The sequence below is a fragment of the Manis javanica genome, chromosome 8, assembly GCF_040802235.1.
Source record: "Manis javanica isolate MJ-LG chromosome 8, MJ_LKY, whole genome shotgun sequence".
Lineage (NCBI taxonomy): Eukaryota > Metazoa > Chordata > Mammalia > Pholidota > Manidae > Manis > Manis javanica.
In genome coordinates this window covers 9,929,314-9,951,433 of record NC_133163.1, presented here as the reverse complement: position 1 = coordinate 9,951,433, position 22,120 = coordinate 9,929,314, and the positions used below count along the sequence as shown (strand labels likewise).

At 50.5% G+C, this 22,120-nt stretch overlaps 1 pseudogene; it reads left to right on the top strand.

The window, feature by feature from the left end:
• Positions 1-1,870: 1,870 nt before the first annotated feature.
• Positions 1,871-21,861, top strand: LOC108397640 (serpin A11-like; annotated as a pseudogene).
• Positions 21,862-22,120: the final 259 nt, after the last annotated feature.

The window sequence follows — 22,120 nt, the reverse complement described above, 5'->3', positions numbered from 1 at the left end:
TGTCTTGATGCTTGGGGCAAAAAGACCACGGGAGCTAGTAAGAGTCCAAAGAAGAGGCTGAGAGATGGCCAGAGGTCTGGCCCTGGAGCACCAGTCTGGAGCTCTGGGTAACAGGTGGTGCCCAGGACATGTCAGTCCCCCATATAAGCATCCCCAGCAATCCTGGAGAAGGTGGCCTTCACATTGGATGGAAGTCCAGACTAAGTCAGTTCAGTTTTAAAGAAAATGATGGCTCTCCTGGGACTAGAGAATTTGGGGAACTGGTAACATGTTGGGGCACCATTATTAGTCATGCCCAAAGCCCATTCTCGTCTTTGCTTTCATGGTAATGGTACCCCAAAGTGTTAGTTAGCTGGGACATGGCTGCCCATGTAGCATATTGGCTACACTGCAAGTCTCCCTTGCAGCTAGGTGTGGCCATGTGACCAAGCTCTGGTCAACAGACCATGAGTGGAAATAACAGCCAACACTTTGGTTATTCTTTTTAAATAAAGGGTGTGCTCCCCCCTTCTTGTCTCACCTCCCCCACCCCTGTTGACTGGAAGGTGGGCATGGCAATGAGCCACCCTGAACCCAGTGACAAACTCCAGGAACAGTAGCACAAGACAGGAGGAGGCTAGGTCCTGCAAGAAGTGGAGCTACCAAGCCAGCCTGTGCCCGGCATCTGGGCTTACATGAGAGAGAAATAAACGGCAGTCTTGTTTCAGCCTCTATTTCTCTGGGATTCTGTGTAATTTAAAAAAATGTGTATTCAATTCTGAAAATATTTGGAGACTGAAAGGGTATAAGTCATCCTTTCAGGAAGGATGGGACCAAACTTCTAGGCCACTTTGGTGCTTTACAGTCAACAAATTGTTAAATGCTCTAAGGATGTGCTATACTGTACAAAACAAGCCAAACATCGTGCCCCAATAGAGCCTAGATTTAGTGTCATTTCATTTCATCTTTATGACCACTCAGTCAAGGAAATGTTAACTGCATTTTAGAGATGAGAAGATCAAGACTGAGGGATTTACAGTTTGGATGACATCATACCACTGCTGTGTGCTACAGTCAAGATTCAGGTTTACCTTGTACCAAAACCATAGCCTCACCAAATCCAGGGGTTCCCAAATGTGCTCTGTGGAACCCCTAGGGGTTTGTCAGAGGTTGTGATGGATGGAGAGTTGCAACGATGAAGGACCAAGGGGAAGGCTTTTCCTATGAGCTCAAGAAAGGCCTGGGATTAGCTCAGAGAGATATCTCAGAGATCTCAAGGTCAGGGCTGAGAGACCACCAACTCTTACTGTGAACCACTAGTGCCGGGGACCACAAGCCCTCATGATATTTGTGTTCTCCCTACACCTGGGGGTTCTCAGACTAACACCCACTTCTGTGGCAGTGGGGGAGCGGCGCCTCAAAATGCACAGTAAGCTATAGAACAAGAAAGAGCATTGCACTTTAAAAATATAGCTGAGTTTGTATATCGATATCACAGACACACATGTGCACACACATATCAGAGAAAAGAGAATTATTAAAGAAATGCAGCCAAGTGTTCTCTGGGTGATTAAAGCCTGGGGGATGTTTTCCAATGTTTTCCTCTGTATATTTGGGGTTTTCACATGTTCCTCAACATTTTGTTCATTTCATCAACAAAAGACTAAAAAGAGGAATTTATTTTTTGGCTTTGGGTTACAATTTTCTATGAAATAATGTGTTAGGAGCTGTTCCTCTAACTGGATTGGTCAAGTAGCTCTAATAAATTCATGTCACCAGAAATGATCATCTGGGCTTTTCTGGTTTGAAAACAGAGCGTTTGATTGTCCGGGCCAACACTTCCCAAGTGAGGGGAGGAGCTCTCTGCAGGACTAAATACACATTAGCACCCATGAAAATCCAGCACTCTAGGCAGGCTGCAGCTTTAAAATCCTTTAGTGGCATCCCGCTCTGCACAGCAGGTAATCCGTGAGGCTGCGTGTGCTGTGAGCAAAGGAGTCCATTTTCACAGGCTGGTTCGAGGCCTCGGCCCACAGCCCGTGGAATGAGTGATGGAGGGAGCCAGGGAGAAGTGTGCCAGACACCGGAGAGAGTTCTGGTGCTGGCTCAGAATCCCACACCCTCTTTGGGATTGAGTTTGCACACCTGTAAAGGGGTGGACAGGCCACAAGGGCCCCTATGGTCATTTCTATCTCTGACTCTTAGATTCTGATTCAAGCCAGCTGTGTCTGCTTGACATACAGCTGCCCCTGCCTGCCCCAGGGCGCTGCTCTCAGAGTGCAGTGTGGATGGAATGATGGCCCTGGGTCCCCTGCGCAGGCATCACAGGGTCTCTACCCAGGAGAACCCCCACCTCCCTCCAGGGCCCCCAGCCAGGCAGCCAGGCAGGCTGTGCCCGTCCAGCAACCGAAAAGACAGGCTGCTCGGAAACAGGGCCAGCCCACCAGCTGTCAACTTACCCAGACAGACAAGCCCTTTTTCCCCAGAAATAATTTTGGGGAAAAATATGCTTAACTCTTTTCCAAAGAAATGGCTGCATCAGCCTAGGGGTAAACTAACGGTTAAGGCACATTGAGCTGCCTTTGTCCCTGGGCTTGTCTGAAGGTGTTTCTTTTGGTCTCTGGATGAAAATCAGCTCAACTTTCTCCCCTCCTCCCCCCTGCAGCCCTCCTCCCTCCCCCACCTATTTCCTTCTTCCCTCCTCTTCCTCCTTTCTGGCTCCCCACCCCTGAACCCCACCACCAACCCCAGCTGCCCCTTTCTCCTCTGAACTCGGGGACTGAGGCCAGGGGCCAAAGGCAAGTGAAGTGATCCTCTTTGCTGCAGACACCAGCTTGGACCTCAGCCTCTCTCTGATCTTCCCTGCAGTGGCTCCAGCCCCTCTCCCCATGGAACTGTGGTCCTGGCTCCAAGTTTGAGAGTGGGGGGAATGAGGGAGGAGATACCACCTCTGGATCACTTAATGGAAGCCAGACACCTTCATCATTTATCTCACCCGAGCTACTCAACGCATTGTACAGAGATGGGAATTGAGGCTCAGAGAGATTCAGTCACCTGCTTGTCACCACACAGCAATCACAAGTGGTCAAAACAAAATCCTAGTCCAGGTCTAAGCCTCCTAAGTCCGTGTTGCTTTTGCCCACCAGGAAGCCTTTCCAGGCCTATGGTAGAAACAACTACTATACGTCACCCTGGCTGTGACTGAAAAGAACATTTTACCTTCCTTTGGTCTTTGCACCAACCCTTATCAGGGCCATCTAGGCTCCAGTACCACTCCAGCTGTTTCCTGTGCCCTCTCCGTGAGCCCCTCCCTGCGACCAGGCACCATGCAGAGAGTGCATGGCCGAGGCCACACAACCTGTCATTGAGCAGTTGGAAGAGGCACTGTGCAGGTCTCCTTCCTGGGCAAAGGAGGATGCGTTCTGACTGGACAGTACCTCCCGCCCATCACAAGCTTCCCCCCTGGGTGCCAGGCAAACCAGGCTACTCATTCCTGCTCCTCCACTTGCCTGCTGTGTGACCTTGGGCAAGTCCCTTCACCTCTCTGTGCCCATTTTAGCCATTGAGGGAAACAGCAATCAGTACAGCACTTAGCTCAAAGGATGAGAGGGGGTGCAGAATGTAATCATGTCTGTTGGCTGTCTAGGACTGGGCCTACCCATGGGAGGTCACAAAGCTAACAGGGGCAGACACCGGAATGCAGGCCACATGCATAACAGTGGAAGGTGTCAGAGCACCATCTGGCCTTCTGAGACTTAAAGGACCTTTGCTTTCCAGAGTTGAGGGCAGAAGGAATGTCATGCCTCCTGGCTCTGGGGCTCTGGTAGCTGGGCTCCGCTCTACTGTCCATTGCCTTCTGGGGAACATGCTCGATGGGGACAATGTGACCCATGAGGACCAACATAATGGGATGTCTGTAGACAACCTCAGATTAACTTCAGCAATAGCAACTTTGCCTTTAGCCTCTACAAGCTGTTGGCTTCAAAGACCCCTGATAAGAATGTCATCTTCCACCCAATGAGCATGCCCATTGCTTTGGCTTCCCTGTCCCTGAGGTCTGTGGCACCACTCTAACGGAGATCCTTGAAGGCCTCAAGGTCAACCTCACAGAGACCCCCTATTCAGACACCCACCAGGCTTCCAGCACCTCCTGTGCATCCTCAACGGACCCAGCAACTCTCTACAGCTGAGCACAGGCTACGCCATGTTCCAGAGAGCAGCTGAAGCTGCTGGACAAGTTCGTGGAAGATGCCAAGCTGCTGTAGGCCTCTGAGGCCCTCTCCACCAGCTTCCAGGATTCCGAGATGGCTGAGAGGTCATCAATGACTGCAGAAGAAAACTGAGTGGAAAAGTGTGGACTTGGTTAAGGCCCTTGACCAGGCCACAGGGACGATCCTGGTGAATTGCATCTTCCTTAAAGGTGAGTGCCTGGCTTGGGGTTTGAAAGGAAACAGACTTTTAACTCTGTGCCATCAGGGGCCTATTTCTCAGCGAACCCTGTCATTAGACAACCCAGAGACACTGAAGTGGCAGAGAGATTTGCTGCAGATGAGGTGACTATCCCCAGGGCCCACAGCTGTGGGCTGGCCTGCCGTCCTGCCCAGCCACTTCTGCTCTTCCTCCCTGCCCCGTGCCCCCACCACTCAGGGCCTCACTGGTGCCCGGGGGAGGGGTGCAGCCGTGGGAGGACCCACACTGGGGCAGTGGGGTTTGGGATGGCCTTGCCCTCTGCTGTGTGCCTGGCTTTGAGCCTGAGTGTTTTTTGTCCTGCAAGTTGATGACACCAGACAGGACAGGGTTTAAGGCTTCCTCTGCTGCTAAGATACTCTAAGTCATGAGGAAAACTCAACACATCCTCATCACCCATGAATGTTCTCTGTCTTGACCTCTTGAAGGTGGAGGGGGAACAGATGGATCTGTGATCCGTCAAAGGATGACACAGGAGCAGCTCTGAGAGTCCGCTTTGCTCTGGCGATTACCTTCCTTCATTTGTCCACTCAGCTATTTAGCAGTGAAGAGGTTAATTGAGCAACTACGACGTGCCAGGCATTTATTTAGACCCCAGAGGAATGGTATGCCGATTTATAAAACACAAAATCTACTGCCCTCAGGGATCTTACTTTGTAATTGGGGGACAGAAACAATAAATAAGTATAATAATAAGTAACTTGTTTGGAATCTTAGAAGGTGACCAGTGGAGTGAGGGTGGGCAAGGGTGAAGAAGAGCAGGGCAAAAAGGGTTCAGGAAACTGGACTGGCAAGCAGTTTGTGATTTTTAAACAGGATGCCCACTAGGTGAAATCTGAGCATCAGTGTGACAGAGAAGAGGGATTGAACCACGTGAATATGTTGGGGAAAAGCATTCCTGGCAGAGGGAACAGCCAGTGCAAAGCCTCTGAGGCAGGATCCAGCCCAGTATGTTTGAGGATTAGGGAGGTCAGAGTGCCGAGAGCAGAGTGAGAGTTGGGAGAGGATCGGTGGCCCTCAGGGGCACCCAGCACCCTGAGCTATCCTTTTAAGGCCTGCTCAGGTCATTCACTCTTTGGCCTCAAACCTTGTGATGATTCTTCATTTCACTTAAAGGAGGAATAATAAGGTTTTGGGGGTCTGCATGGGCCTTCATAACCGGCAGAGGACGAGCATGGAGGCGGGGCATCCGGCTAGGAGCCTAGCGCAGTAATCCAGCGAGAAGTATGAGAAATGGTGGGGCTCTACATAAGTCCAAGGGCGGAGACACAGGCTAGAGTGTGGAATTCAGGGGACCAGCATCCAGGTGGGGAGGTTCTGGGCTCAGTCCCTGCAGCGGAGCGGAGGGAGGGTGTGTGGGCAGCTGTGCAGGTGAGAGCCCCAGACCTCGAGTCCCACTCCCAAGGCTCCCACTCCTGCAGCCAGCATGGCCTCGACCACCCACTGGTCTTCTCTGGGCTCAGCTTTCTCTGAACAGGGAGGAGTGTCCTTTGCCCCATGTCCTGATTGGGCAGCTGTGAGAATCCGAGGTGGGTAATGGATGTGGAAGTCACTTTATAAACCACCAAGGCAAGGGACCTGCCTAGACATGAAGTTGAGGCTGCGGCCCCTTCCCCAACGACTGTCCGGAGGGCCGAGCACCTCCTAGGGCTGCCGTACCCTCAGCCCCTCCTCACTGCAGATCCGAGGTGACCTCAGGGCCCAGGGACCCTGCTTTACCTGTCTGTGCCCAATCTTCCCAATGCTTACCCTCCTTCAACACAAATAGGTACCCCGGAGCAGGGGTTCAATGAATAGTTGTAAATGGACACAATATTCACCAAACACCTTTGATTTATGAAGCACCAAGGAAATAGGCCTCCACACATTCCTAACCCATGATGGGCATTGAATAAATATTTGTCAAATGAATGGATGAATGAATGAATATGGAGCAGAATAGATACCTGTGGGACTTGAACTTTAATGGGAGATACTGCCTCTTATTTGGCAACTGTAAAGCCAGGCAGACAGTGGTAGGAGTTTTAAGGGGAATGTGAACAGAGAGAGGAGGAGGCCTGAAGGTGGGAGATACCATCTCTCGCTCCCCAAACCCCTGCCAGCTCCCCTCAGAAGCAGAAGCAGCCCCTGTTCTTAACAAGCTTACTGGGGAGGCAAGATGGAGACCTTCACTGATGGGTTCAGGATCCCCGAAGCCCTTCAAATGCAGCCCCCAGCCCCTTCATGCCCTGCCCTCAGGCCCTGCCCGGCCCCTCATGTGCCCCCCCCCCCCACCACACACACACACAGTAAAGCTGCCCTCCATGCTAGGGAGCATCCCTGCTTTCTTCTCGCCTTCCTGCAGGTTGATCCACTTGCTTCCTGCGCTCCTCTTCACCGAGCTCGCTCCTTCCCCTCCATCGGGACTCAGGCTCAATGCCACCTCCTGCAGGAAGCCTTCCTGGTGCCTGTGGAGCCAGCTGCCCTGCACAGACTCCCATCATGCAGAGGAATCTCTCTTGGAGTGAGGTGTTTTCTGCTGCACTACAAGCTCACAGGGGACGGGCAGGGCCAGGCTCAGGCACTGCCACAGCCCCAGCCCTGGCACACTGACTGGCACATGGGGACACTTGCAGAAGTGAATGTATAATTAATGAACTTAGAAGAGGAAGTATGAGAGGTCAAAAATTGAGGGCAAGACTTATTATAAACACTTATTTCCAGCAAGAAGTGGGGTGGTTGGAGAGGAAACCAAGGTGGATTTCACCGTGAGGCGGGAGAAAGGCAAGCACTGAGTCAAGCAGATGTTCAAATTTATTTTCTCATTTCTCATTGAGTCCTTAAACTTTGGACAATTCACCCTCCATTTCTGAGTTTCAAGAGTCAAGGTTGGGCAGATGTCTGGGTAATCTTGAAATTGTATAAATAACCGCATTTCTTGTGATCCAATCACCCTCCGTGGGACTCCCCCAAGTCTGGGAGAGTTGGGTTACAGCTGTGTGAGGGGCTGGTCCCTAAATCCCTGCAATGGGGAAGAAGCCGGGGTGGAATCAGCAGTGGACCCCATCCCATGCTCTGTCTTTTACTGCCTACAGGGGCAGATAATTAAAGTCCTGGAACCTCAGTTATTTTATTTGCCAAGTGGGGCGATAGTTCCTGGCTAGTGTACAGTGCACAGCAGGTAGCAGGTAGGAGGTGGTAACAATGGCTATATGGCAGTTGTGAGTGAGGAAGCCTTTGATGGCTTCACCCCTACCCACTAGATGAGGGTGACCATAGGAGACAAGAGTGAGAGCTTAGCTGAGCCTAGTCAGTCAAACACCAGAGTTGTGAGAAACAATAATAAAAAATGATTGCTGTTTTATGACACTACATTTTGATACCCAGAAAAATGACTTTCCATATGGAAAACAAAATAAAGACATTTTCAGACAAACCAAAGTTTAGACAGTTCATTACCAGGATGACAAAAATGTTAAAGCAAGTTCTTTGGACAGAAGGAAATGACACAGATGGGAATTGGCATCTAAAACTGAGAATGAAAAGTGACAAACATGGTAAATAAGTAGACTTTTTCTCACTTTTAAAGTCTTTGATGGGTAATTGACTGCTTATAGCAAATATAATTGCAATGTATTGTGGATTTTATAGCACACATAAAAATAAAAAAGACAATAACACAAAGGACAGAAGGATATTGATGTAAAGTTCTTACACTTTACTTAAAGAGACACATTGTTACCTAAGGTAAACAGTAACAAGTTCAAGATGTATTGGAAATCCTCAATCCACTGAAAAAATATAAAACAAAGAAGTATAGTTAATAATTCAATAGTTGAGTAAAATAGAAACATACACACTACTCATATCACCCAAAAATACATAAGAGAAAAAATACAAAATACAGATGGATCAAATAGAAAACAAATAGCAAGTGAGAAGTGCTCCACCAGACCATATCAATAATCACATTCTGTAACAAGGATTTTAGCAATTTATTCATTCATTTACACACTCACTAAATAAGTGTCAATCACTGTCATTTTATTGAGAATATAATGGTACACAAAAGTATCAGGGTCCCAGATCTCAAGGAGCTTTGACTGTAATAATGGATACAAATAAGTAAACTTGCAATTAAATATTTTGTAATATATTCTTTGGCTCAGTGGGCCAGCGTGGACCTCTGCCTCATACCACATATAAAAATTAACTCCAAATGGATCAAAGAGCTAAATGTAACAGCTGAATCCATAAAAACCCTAGACAAAAACATTGGTGTAAATCTCCATAATCTTGGATTTGGCAATGGACTTGTAGATCTGACACCAAAAGCATGAGCAATGAAAGAAAAAATAGGTAAATTGGATTTAATCAAAATTAGAAACTACTGTGCATCAAAAGACACTACCAGGAGAGCGAAAAGACAATCTACAGAATAAAAGAAAAGTGTTTGCAAATCACATATCTGATAAGAGAATTGTATCTAGAAGAACACTTACAACTCAATAATAAAAAGACAAACAATCCAATTAAAAACTGGGTAAAGGACTTGAATAGACAAGAAGTAACTATTGGGTGCTTATGTCCAGGCAGTAAATAAGCAGAAGAAAAATAAAGGCAAAATAAACAAATCTGGGAGAAAATGAAATCTGGCTCACACCATGTAACCCTGTCTCTGCACTTATGTGGCAGGCCATGTTTGTGCCAGCCCTGCCCACAAGCCAGCTCAAGAAGGATAAGGCATTTGAGTTGCAGAAGTTTTGCAAATACTCCTTCTGTTGAGTACATATTAACTTTCCTGTTTATGCTGCATTGAAGTGGAAAGTTCTATTGACTTTCCTGAAGAACTAGTCATTACAATTTAAAGACACACTATAGCCAAAACAAGTAAGGAATCATAACATGTTAAGCAGCCATAATCCAAGCTCTTTGGAGACAAGAACTATGACTTGGGTGTCTGCACTCCTGTGATGGGCAATCTGGCAGGCAGCAGGTATCCACCAAAGAAAGAATGAAGCCAGGAGAGGGTGGTACACCACTCCAGTGGGCACAGCCCTTTACTGGTTTTAAAGAATGTCCCTCTCTCTGCATCACTAGATTTAATCCTCATGGCAACCTTGAGTCATAAGGAGGGCAAAGGAGGAAATGTGCATCAGGCAGTCAATAAGTGGAGGAACTGAGACTCAAGCCCAGGACACCAGCCCCAATTGGAGAGGGCCACGCATGCTCCATGGCTCTTTCTTCTCTGTGCATGGATTTCCACACAACCTGAATTGAGGAACAGATTGTTTTCCTCACTATTGGTTGTGCTGAGTATAGACACTGGGCCAAAGACAGCCTCCATGCAGTCTGTGTCAATTCCAGAAGTCTAGCCTGTCGCAATCCTCCCCACGGAATGAACTTCTGCTTCAGGAGCCAGACAGACCTGCTGAATCTCCCTCGCTCCTTCAAAAGCCCATGGAAAGTATTCAGTTTCAGGTGAGTGCGGGGCTGCAGGTGGGGCTGGAGTCCCAGTCCTCCAGTCAGCTTGGTGAACTTGCCACAAATTATCCTGTCACGACACACACATGTGCACACACACATGCACCCCTCATGCTCCAAGAGCTGCACATACAGGCAATTATCTGGAGTGGGGCTGGCTCACCCTGCCTTATGTCCTAGAGCATGCTCTTCTCTCTGTTGAAACTCCTTTCCTGGATCTCTCCTGACCCATCTTTCAGTCTCAGCTCAGGGACCACGTCCTCCAGGAAGCCTTCTAAGAGCTCCCTGACGTCCATGCATCCTGTAGGCTCCCCATTCACCCTGTGTAGACTGCCTCTGACCGCTATTGCCCATGAAGCATGAAGCTGTCATCAGCTCTCTGCGTTTCTGTCTCTGGCAATAGTTGGCAAGTTCCTTCCAGGCAGGGCCCAGGCTGCTAGACCCTCATGTTCTGACTGCTGAATATTTGTTAAATAAGTGAGTCGAGTCAATGAACAATCTTTTCTCTGAATCATTTTCCCATTTGTACAATGCTCAGATTAGATCACGGCATCCTATCAGCTTGAAAGCTCTGTGGTCTGGAGAATCTGTCTGTGCTGCACATTCTGCTGTGCACGAGTTCTGCGTCTGTCCCCGCTGGACCCAAGCCCCCAACGGAGCAGCCGGGTCTCATCCAGCCTGTGTCCTCAGCATGTAATTTAGGTCCCAACACATGGCAGACTTGCACTTGATCCTTGTTCAGTGAATGAATGAATAAATGAATGAATGAATTTTAAATATAATATGGGAATGAGCCTTTCATCAGCTTCTCATCAAAGCCAAGGTATTCGCCAAAGCAAAATGCCAGGCAAATGGACAAATGGGCAGTTGTCTGTTCTCTGCCAATACGTAAGTGATAAGAAACACACTTTACAGATGAGGCTTTCTTGGAAGCTGAGTTTCAGGGGTTGTTTTTGTTTGTTTTTGTTTTTGTTTTGCCTTTTACAGATGAGAGAACTCAAGTTTAGAAAAGTCCAGGACTGCCCAAGGTCACATGGAAAATCTGAGGAGGGAGGGAGTATTGCGATAATGATCGGTTCTATCAATAATTAACTCAAACTTGTAGGGACCAAGCAGGATGGCTGCAGAGGGAACTAGGAATGGTCTGGTGTTGGGTGCAGAGTACCAAAGGACTGGGGAAATGCTTGTGCTCCAAGGGGAGGGCTGAAGCCCTAGAAAGAAGTCTTTCAAAGGGTAGTCATGGGCCATTTGTTCTTTCAACAAATACTGTTTGAGTGTCCACTCTGTGCTGAGCACTAGGAATCGAGCAATGAGTGATACAGTCAGACCCTTATAGAGTTTAACCTCTAGAAGGGAAGCCAGACAAATATGTTGTATTCCAGATGGGCATGAGAAAAATAAAGCAGGGTATAAGAGGCAAGGGTAGAGGTGAGGCCTTTCTAAGAGTCTTTTTAGCAGAAAACTGAGTGAAGCAAGGGAGTGAACCATGGAAAGGGCTGGGGGGATGCTGTTCTAGGCAGCCAACAGCAAGTGCAAAGGTCCTGAGGCAGGAATGCACTAAGTTCTAGAAGAGCAAGAAGGCCAGGGTGGTTAGGGAGGGGTGGGAGGGTCAGAGGTGGGGTCAGGAGGTTGGCAAGAGCCAGATCGTGTAAGGCTGCTAAGAGGAGGTAAGGAGTGTGGGATTTCTTCTCAGTGTGGAGGGGCCATCAGAGCTCAAGTGAACAAATCTGATTTTCCTTTTAAAAGGATCATGGTGGCTCCCTCAGTGGAGCCAAGGGTCTACAGAAGCCCTTAGGCCTTAAGCTCTAAAACAGATTCTAGACTCGGACGTCTGCTGAGTCAGAATCACTAGAGGGAATGCCTCAAGTCTTCCAGGGTAATCAAAGCTGCAGCCCCCTGTGCCAGGCCCTGGGCTAGTTCAGCTTGGGGCATCATCACTCTGAATTCCTCCAACCCTGTCCTTCCTGCTCAGCAGAGCCTCGAGCTGAGTCCAGGTGCCTGGATGCCCTGGTACACTGAGGGGCACCTTCCCTGCCCAGGAGCTCTCTGCCAGTCCAAGACCAAGGATGAGAAATGGGGCTCAGACGGCCTAAGTAAGTCTCTCAAGGTCATAGTCTGGGACATGGTGGAGCCAAGATTTGAAGGGCACAACTGGAGGAAGGGCTCTGAGTTCGTCAGACGACACCTGTTCTTTTTGTGTAAGCAGGAAGTGGAGGTGTGGGAAGGAAGGGACAATGGAGCCCCTCTAGAGAATCCGGAGGGGCTCCTCTCAAGCCACAGGAAGCCCCTCGAGAAGAAGACTCGGCTGACTTGAGACCTGTGATGCCCCTGGAACAGAGGGCCAGGTGTGGGAGCGGACAGAGCCCCACACGCACATGGGCTCCCAGGCGTCCCCAGCAGGTGTACAGCTCACGTGCGCTTCTGTTCAGATGTTTGCTTGAGTGTTCCCCTCGTCTCGTCATGTGTCCACACACCCCTGCCCAGCCTCTGGTCTCACCTACCACCTGCTTGCTCTTGGGCAGGTTAGTTAGCCTTTCTAAGCCTCCGTTTTCTTATCTGTCAAATGGGAAATAAGTGCTTCCCCAGTGGGCTGTGGCAGAATGGAAAGAGGACATCTGTCAAGAATCTGCACAGGGCCTGGCATCAGGCACACACTCTGTGAATATCACCGATTACTATTACTGTTGTCGTTATCGTTGTCCTTCTGTGTCCCTGCTTCCAGACCAAGGACCCCAGAGGATGACGGCCCCTCGGTGGTGGCCACTGGTCACTGTGCTCAAGGCTATGGCTCATTGTCTGGTTAGCCATGAAGATGCCGATCTCACCAACTCCGAGTCCCAGGACAGCCGTCCCGGACCTGCTCTGCCCTGCCACAGAATTTCTGTGGGCAACATAGACTTTGCCTTCAACCTCTACAAACAGTTGGCTTTGGATGCCCCTGAAGAGAACATTCTCATCTCCCCAGTGATCATCTCCTCAGCCCTGGCCAAGCTTTTCCTTGGAGTCCCGGCAGCCAACAGGACAGAACTCCTAGAAGGCCTGGGGTTCAACCTCACCGTGTTACCCGAGGCCGAGATTCAGGAGGGTTTTCAGGATCTGTCACTCAGGCTTCCTGCGCAGGACCCCCAGCTCCTCCTGACCATGGGCCAGAGAACATTCCACGGCCTGGGGGGGGGGCGGCCATCCAGGACCCCATGGAGGCCCAGAAACACATCCAGGAGCATGCAGAGAGGCAGACCCAGGGGAAACTTGGAGCCTGGGTGGGGGAGCTCGGGAACGAGACTGCAGCGGTCCTCACGAACCACATTCTCCTCAGAGGTAGGAGAGCACACATCCTCTGTGGCGTCTTCTTCCAGGATCGGGGCTCCAAACGCACCCCAGCCCCCCTCCTCAAAGCTTCTCAGAAACCTCCTCTGCTTAGATATTGGAGGCACTCAATTACTATCTTCCTGCTAAATCCCCGCTGCCTCTGCTTGTATGCCTCCAGTGACAGGGAACTCATCATCTGTGTCATTTTAATGCTATTTGTTGAGTTTGTTTTTGAAGAAGCACTTTTCCAACTTCAGTGTGCATAGGAACTCCCTGGGGAGCATGTTTAAAATGCAGGTAGCTTTCTCTTACCCTAATAGATTCTGATTTAAGGCAGGCACCCACGACCCTGCATCTGAGGACGCTCCCCTCCCTCCCTGACAGGTTACTCTGCTGCCTTGGGGGCTGTGAGCTCCGCTTTGAGTAACTCTCTAAGCAACCACTGTGTAAGGAGCATGCGCTCCCTTCCTCTGGCAGGTCCCAGGAGGCATGGATCAGAGCAAGAAGAATCCCAAGACAGGAAGGGCCTCCGTTTTCTCCAAAAGAGCCAATGAAGTTGTAGGTCTCACTCCGTCACAATCTTGAATTCAGAAGACGAATTCAGTCCTTATATTTGTATAGTGCTTTGAGGGTCTTGAGGGCTATTCACACGCAAGATCTCATTTGGCCTTCTCGCCTGGATGAGGCAGATAAGGTTAAGATTAATGTTCCCATTTTTACAGATGAGGAGACAGATTTTTTAAAAAGAAGGAAAGTAATTTTCCTGAACGAATAAAGCATGACTCAAATGTACATCTATGGCTATCATATATTATACTACACACATACACACTATGAGGTCCTTGTTATCACACCAGGCACTGTCCATATTTTATTTTGCTGAATTCTCTTTGCAACTCAGTAAGGTAGATATAATTATGTCCATTTAAGAGATGAGAAAACAGGTGTAATAGGTTAAGTAACTTGCCCTAGATCTCAGAGCCAGACAAGGCCCAGCCTTCAGACACATACCTACATTCAGAGCAGTGTGACCCAGTGATAGACTTCTTAGGAATTAACCCCCTCCCAGAGGAGTCTAGGAGACAAGAGAGAGCAATAGTACCTATACTATTATAATACGATTATGCCTATTACTCCCTTTTACAAACAAGGACACAGACGCTCAGGGCTCTCAAGGGCTAAGCCCTACAGGTAAGAAAGGATAGGCCAGAGGGACCTGTGGAGCTGGGCTTGGCGGCCAACGTGTGGATCCCAGTCCCCGTGGGCTGCTGGAAGGGTGACCCCCAGCCCGTTCTCGGTTCTCTCCAAGGACGACAGTCTTGCTTCTGTTCCCCTCAGCCAGGTGGGCGCGACCCTTTGACCCGCATGCCACCAGCCCGAAGGAGTTCTTTGTGAACGAGCACAGGCCCGTGCAAGTCCGCATGATGAAGCAGAAGGCCCGCCACCACTTCCTCCACGACCCGGCGCTGCAGTGCACCGTGCTGCAGATGGAGCATGCGGGCAACGCCACCACCTTCTTCATCTTCCCCAACCGCGGCAAGCTGGGGCAGCTGGCAGGCGCCCTGCTGCCTGAAACGCTGAACCAGTGGGACCGTTTGCTCAGGACATGGTGGGCCGCTCACAGCAGTTCCGGGGAGGCGGATCCTGGCAACCTACTGGGTCACCCTGCCGTGGCCTGCAGCTCATTGCCTGCACTGTCACCTCCAGGGCACTGTCACCCTCACCCAGGGCGCTGTCCCGGGCCTCCCTGTAGGTGTCAGGGTGGGCCCCAGGAGGGCACACGGGACCAGGAATCTGCAGGCTGGTTTTAGTCCCTGGGTGACACCAGGACGGGCTGAGCTCCAGTTGTCAAACAATGGGGGAGGTAAAGGAAGCCAGGACAGCTGTGAATGGAGGATAGTGTGTTTTAGAAAGCTCTGTCGTGGCTGCCCCTTGGCGAGGAGAGGGGTGAACGGGCCAAGAGACAAGCAGCCGAGAAAGAGGGGCAGCTGCAGCTGCTGCGCTGGTCAGGGGGTGGGAGGCCCAAGGGGGCCCATGCCAAGCACCCAGGTCCCTCCGGGGTCTCAGTAGCAAACCAGTTTCTGTCTCTCCACAGGGAACTCAATTTCTACTTCTCCAGATTCTCCATTGCCAGCACCTACGCCTGGAGAGGCTCCTCCCCCACGTGACAGTGCGCGGAGGGTCCCGGGGGAAGCCCGCCCTCACGGTCTCTAAAGTAAGCGGGGAGTCGCAATCGGGAACGGGGCTGCCCTGTCTTTAGGCAGCTAGTGGAAGAAGATGTCTGCCTCCTTGCAGATGAGAAATGCTGTTCGTTGTAACTTTGCGAGTTACTCTTTGCTTCTCTGAACTTATTCCACTTAACTGCACAGCTACTACTACAAGATGCGGGCATCCTGGAAATATGTCAGCATTCCTGCCCTTGGTGACAGACAAGGAAAGGGGAGGTGATAGACATGCCTTCAGGGTGGAGGTGCAGAGGCAGCCTCCTGGGGGTCTTGGGCCTGAAGGACATGCCATGTAAAGAAGGGACTGAGAGCATGGGGACAACCCAGGAAGACAGTCTGGGGCCTTGGAGTGTAGGAATGCCCTGGAAGACCTGTGACCCTGATGACCTGGGACTCCATCCGAAGGCTGAGCAGGAGTGCCCTCAGGGTCTTAACGCAGGGCAAGGAGTGTGATGATCTTTGTGCTTCAGAAAGATCTAGAAACATCTGTGGAGGGCAGAGTGGGAAGGACACAGGTCAGACCTGGCTCTAGGTACAGCGAACAAAGAGAAACACCCAGAACCCTGCGCTCAGGCGGAGAATCACAGGAGGCAGCAGCGGGCTGAGGGCCCAGTGGGGGAGAGCTTGTAGCTCACAAGCACCACGCCAACACCTCACAGTAAACTGATGAGCTAAGTGCTCTCGTTCCCACTTAACAGATGAGGAAACTGAGGCTCGAAAAGGCTTAGAAAGTCACCCAGGTTACCACTGCTAGTTAGCATCAAGCCAGGGTTTAAGCCCAAATCAAACCAGTTGACCCCAAAGGCCTGCATTCTTTCCCTTGAGCAGCCCTGGATCCCTGTGGCCTCCATGTCACACACATTCCAGCAGGGACAGTGCAGGGTGAGGGTAGCTGCATGGGCTTTGGGGCCAAACATCCGAGTGGGAGCCATCCTAGCTGTGTGATGACTTTAGGAAAGCTACATGACCTCTCTGAGCCTCCGTTACCTCACTGGATAATTAGGGACCCTGGGGCCCCTCTGAGAGGGGAAGTGACTTGTCCAAGGTCACATCCTGGGGAGAGGGGTGTAGAAACAGAGTCCTCTGGCTGGATTAGGTGATCTCCCACAGACAGTGGTGATGAAAGTGACATGGTGATAGTAGGGCCAAGAATTACTAGGTCCCAGGCATGGATTGGGGTCAGGGATGAGCAGTGAACAGGACAAAGTTATAATCTAGTGCATGCGATGGCAGAGACAACACAGATAAACAAACAGATCTGTAACATCCTGAGTGACAACGAGCCCCACGGTGCAGAAGATGAATGGAAGTATAGGTGACAGGTGACTGAATTGATGGCAAAGTGTGCAGAAAAGTAAGGGAATAGAAAAAAATGATACAAAAAAAAAAAGGCTGATCCCTCCTATGGGGCCGATTAAAGATTCCAGAATTTTCCTTGCAGGTCACTCACAAGGCCATGATGACTCTGGATGAGCAAGGCTTAGAGGCTGCTACTACCACCAGCATTCGGCTCACTCCCAAGGGGTCCCCTAACCTTGACCCCACAGCCCCTCCAGGCACTGAGTTCAATCGACCCTTCCTGGTGATGACTTTCCACACAGAAACAGGAAGCATGCTTTTTCTGGGGAAGATTGTAAACCCACTGGGATAATGCTCCCTTGGAGGTGCTGGACAAAGAGAACAGAGCAGGGGAACGAATCAGCACTTCTGCATGGCCCTGGAGACATCACCAGCCCATCCGGGATCCCATTTCTTCACCTGGAGGTGAAATGGAATATTTTGAAGAAGCGATGATGGCAGGTACCCTTGCACAAGCTTCACGCAGCCATGAAAATAACCAGCTGCCCGCATGCAAGGAGCTTCTCTTGCAGAATCAAGCTGCATGAGATATTATGTAGACCCTGGTTCATTCTCCGGGTTTCATGGGGTCCTATGGGATGAAGGGATGCAGGGGGATAAAGGCTATGCCACTGAATGAACACCCACTATATACCAGGTGCTTTATATATTTTATCTCATTTTAAAATTAATTCCCGCAACAAGGTATTAGGTTGAACAACAGGTAACCGATTATATTTGGCTATTTTTATTAACCTCCAAAAACAGGGACAATTTCATATGGTTCTGCCAAATATTATTTCTCCCCTCCTTAGCTGAGGATCAGAGCTTACAAGACACACCCAGCTCACCAGCTGGTAAACAGCACAGCTGGGATTCAGCGTGTTTTATTTCAAAGCCTAGACTCTATTCTCATCCATTCTGCTCACTCAGTGATTCTCAGACTTTTTTGCACGGGGATCCCTGAGGATCTTGTAAAAAACAACAGATTTTGATTCACTAGGTCTGGGCTGGGGCCTGAGGTCCAGCATTCCTCCCAAGGTCCCAGGGATGCTGAGGCTGTGGGGCAGGTGACCCCACCTGGAGTGGCTGGTGCTCAATGCTCTTGTCCCCAGACCCAAGGAGGGGTTCAGCTGTGTAATCAGCAGGGAAGAGGAGGGGCCCTGGCCCTTCAGGGCAGGTGTGCGGCTGAGCACGGTTTGGACAATACCTTGTTTGAAACCTGCAGACAAGGCTTGTTTTAGGGTCACCTATTAATGAGCATATGGGGAAAATAAGTATCCTAAATAAAGGCTTCTTGCCTGTGTAACTGTCTGTGTGCTGTTCTCCATGTCAGTGACTGCAGCTGGGACTTCGGTCTGCAGGAAGTCCCTGGGTCTCCAGCTACACAGAACAAGGGATCCCAAACACACCCGACCCCAAATCCCGCCCCTGCCTCTCACCGTATGCCCACAGGGAGCAGTGATGAGGACAGCAGGCAGGCAAAGAGCCATGCTGGATTCTGGTCTAGGGAGCAGAATGTGTGAGCCCCTTTAACCTTCCCTTTACATTTCACATTCACTGTCAAAGATGAAACTTAATGAATTTTTCTCTTTTCCAGTGAGAAGGTGCCACAAAGCCCCAATGAGACAATAAAGTTAGCTTGCCCAGAAGTGGGGACCCTGGCATCACTGAGGGTAGCTCTTAAAAAAGAGAAGGAAACAGCCCCAAAATACTGGAAAACAGGTGTCTTGCCTTTTGTTCCTTGAGGGTCCCAGCCTCAAATGCCTATGGGGTGAGGCGGGCAGTAGGCAGGGATTAGGAAAAAAAGTAAAAATTCTGCAAGTTCAGTAGCAGATGTCAGCTGACCTTGGTTATGGGGAAGGCACAAGGAGTGGTGGGAACTGCGATAAACTGGAGAGCAAGTGTCTCAGCTAAAGGAAGCACCCAGTGGTGGCCTGCCTGGGACAGTGGCTTAGTCAAGATTGAAGTTTACATTTCAGCCTCATGAAAAACCGAGTGGGCACGGTAGCTCTGCTTCACGCAGTCAGCAGCAGCCTCGGCTTCTTCTAAATTGTGGGTCTGTCTTCCCTGGGGCGTTGTTCTCTCCTGGATGCCTGAAGACCAGCCAATTGGAAGGGGGCAAAGAGGAAGTGAGGGCAAACCCACTCCCTTTAAAGGCACAACCCATGATTTAGACACATCTCTGCAGCTCATCTCCTGTTGGCCAGAACGTAGTCCCAGGGTGCACCCAGCTGCAAGAGAGGCAGGGAAATGGTGTTTCTAGTGTGGATGATCATGTGCCCAGTCTAAAACTGGGACTTCTCTCACTTTAGAAGAAGGGGCGGTTGGGCACTGGGGACTCCCCACCAGCCTCTGCCTAAGCTTCTGCCAGCCGTGGTTGGTTGTTAGCTTGCAGAAAGGTGTCCCAAGCTTGCAGGGTTTTCAAATTTTAAGAGAAACTAAAAAGCCAGATTTCATGTGAAAATGTTTCCATTTTTTGAATGTTAACAACTAATTCAATTAATTAAAAAAACACTGAGCAGGCCAATAGCATGTAGGGTAAGTAAAGCACGCAGTATGTCCAGAAGGCAGCTGAGCAAAGTGGAAGATGGTCTACAGGTTAGGGACTCTGGCCCTAGGTTGGCATCTGGCATCTGGAACTGAGGTTAAAACCAACCCTGGGGTGTGACCTGCATTGAAATCTCCAGGCAAACATGAGATTGTCCCCAGAGAGAGAGGGCAGCTATAAAGCAGCCTAAATCACAGGCCTACAGGTTCAGAAATGTTGGACTACATTTTACAGAAGATACACAAGGTTCATCTGTTAGACTATTTCTGTCGATAGAGCCAATTTATGCAAAAATCATTAGTGTAACAACATAACCAGTGATTTTGCTAAAATGAAGACAAAAACAATGGAAAATAAAGATGTGTTGATGATTGATGCTTCTATTTTATTCCTATTGGCCCATCAGCAGACATCCAGACATGTGCAATAATTAAATTGAGTTACCTTTGATATTTTGCTGATTTTCAATCATATAAAACCATAGCTGTATACAGAATTTTCAATTCTATTGTTTTGAAGGTATCATTTTTCAAGGGATGAATTTAATCAGCAGTTTGTTTTACTTTGATTGGTAGTCTGTTGGTCTCTGAACCCATATGGAAAGTGGCCTCCTTCCATCCTTTCCCTTGGTGGACCTGGCTAGAAGGCTGGGGTCTCCCATCTGTCCCCTCTGGGCAGGGGTGCAGCACTGGAGGTGTGACAGCACGAAGGGGGAGTGGACAAAACCGGAGAAGACAACACAGGCCAGAGAGGGGCAGAGGTCTGGAGCCAGAATGGGTACCAGAGCGGGATGGGCCTGCCCAGCTGAATGGCCCATCCAGCCTTCATTCCATAAGCATGTACTGAGTGCCCACTGCATGCCAAGCACCGGGCATGTGCTCGCAACACTTACATGGTTCAGGTGAGGGAGGGGCAGGAACCCACCCTTCAGGATACCGGAGAAGACAGGGATTCCATCAGAGGGGCCCCAGCTTCAGCTCTCCCCGCTCAGGTGGCTGTTGGGGAGGCCACATTTCCTTGGGCAGAGACTCTGGACCTATGAGAAATGCTGTGGGGCGGGGCTCCTTTGCTGTGTTAGGAGGAAGGAAAATTACCAGGTCAAGTCAAACCAACATGGGGTGTTGGGAGGGATGAGCCGCGCCTGGGCCTATGCACTCCGACCCCCACCGCCTGGACAGTTCAGCCGTCCAGAGAAGAGTGACGGGGGAGAAAGCTCCATGGCCGCCCAGCAGCCTTGCCTGAGCACAGCTGCCACGCACACCGGCTTGGGCCTCACGCAGATGTCCACTATTCCTAAGGAGATGGGAGAACCGAAGGCCTGCAGTGAGGGCCATCTCCACACCCACCTGCCTGAGCCCAGGGCAGGGCAGCCTAGTAGTTGGGAGCTGGGCTCACATCCGACCTGATGCATGCTTGTACTTTGTGGCAACTTATGTAGCTTTGTCTCGGCCTGCCTCTGTAACCTGGACGTCTTCTCGCCCGTGGGTGGGTAATGTCAGAGCCCAGGCTGCAGGACCGTGAAGAGGCAGTGAGGACGCAGCAAGTGTTCACAACAGCCCTGGGCCAGGGAAGTGCCCTGGGACTGTTCCCTGGTGTCACACTGAGTGGGCTGAGTGAGGGCCCCCCGAAGAGCTGTCCCCCTGGAACCCATGAGCATCACTGCGTGGAAATGGGGTCTTTGAAGAAGACATCAAATATTTTGAGATGATCATTCTTGATTATTCAGGCAGGCCGTAAATTCAATGGCAGGCGTCCTTCTAAGAGACGGAGGAGGAGACACAGACGCAGAGGAGAGGCGCTGTGAAGACAGAGGCGGAGATGAGAGCCACATGGCCATGAGGATGCTGACAGCCCCTAGAAGCTGGGGAGCAAGCAGGGATCCTGCCCTAGAGCTTTCTGAGGGAGTGCAGCCCTGCCAACCCCTGCCTGTGGGACTTCTGGGCTCAGGAACTGTGTGGGAATACATTTCTCTCCTTTTAAGCCTCCCAGTTTGTGGTCCTTTGTTCTGGAGCCCTAGGAGACCCCTGGCCAGGCACCACCAGTTCTGCTTAGAGCTGGCCTTAGTGTTATAGAGGACACATGCTTATTGAATGAATACTCATGGGGGCTACAGATGAAGCAAGTGTGACTTTAATCCCGACCTCTGGGGCCGACCATGCCATACCCCCTGGACGCTTGGCCATCTGGGGCCTTCCCCAGGCCTGCCCAGGCCGGGAGCTCACCTGGTCCAGCTCCTGGTGGTGCTCTACTCTCGGAGGCCCTGCGCTCACTCCTTGTCCAGGCCTAGAAAGAGCCTTGAAGCCAGCCAGGGCTTCCCTGGAGACCTCAGGCCATAGCTCCAGGCTTCAGCCATTGCCACTCATCCCTGTGTGGCCCTTTCCAAGACCCTGTCAACCCCTGGGTCCCTGCCAGGGAGTGAAGTGCTGGTGCCTTTGCTCAGCACACCTGTCTCCCCACTTCCAGGTTACAGGGACTCGTTCCTGTTCACCTGCTGTTCTGGCCGAGCGCAGGCCCCCATCCACGCCCTGAGGGAGGATCTGGTCCAAGTCCAGCCTGAGCTCAGGCGTCCTCATTGCCAAAGCTGTCTGGGTGATACACTGTCAGTCCTGTGACACAAAATTCCTGCAACAGCAAAACCTAAAGGCTTGTCCGCCTTCTGGAGCAAGTGGGTGTACAGGCAGCATGGGTAATATTGCCATGCACAGGGCAGCCTGACTTCAGGGAGCTCATGGGGGCACAGGTGCAGCTGGGCACAAACAGGGCAGCCTGCCTCCAGAGAGCTCACAGG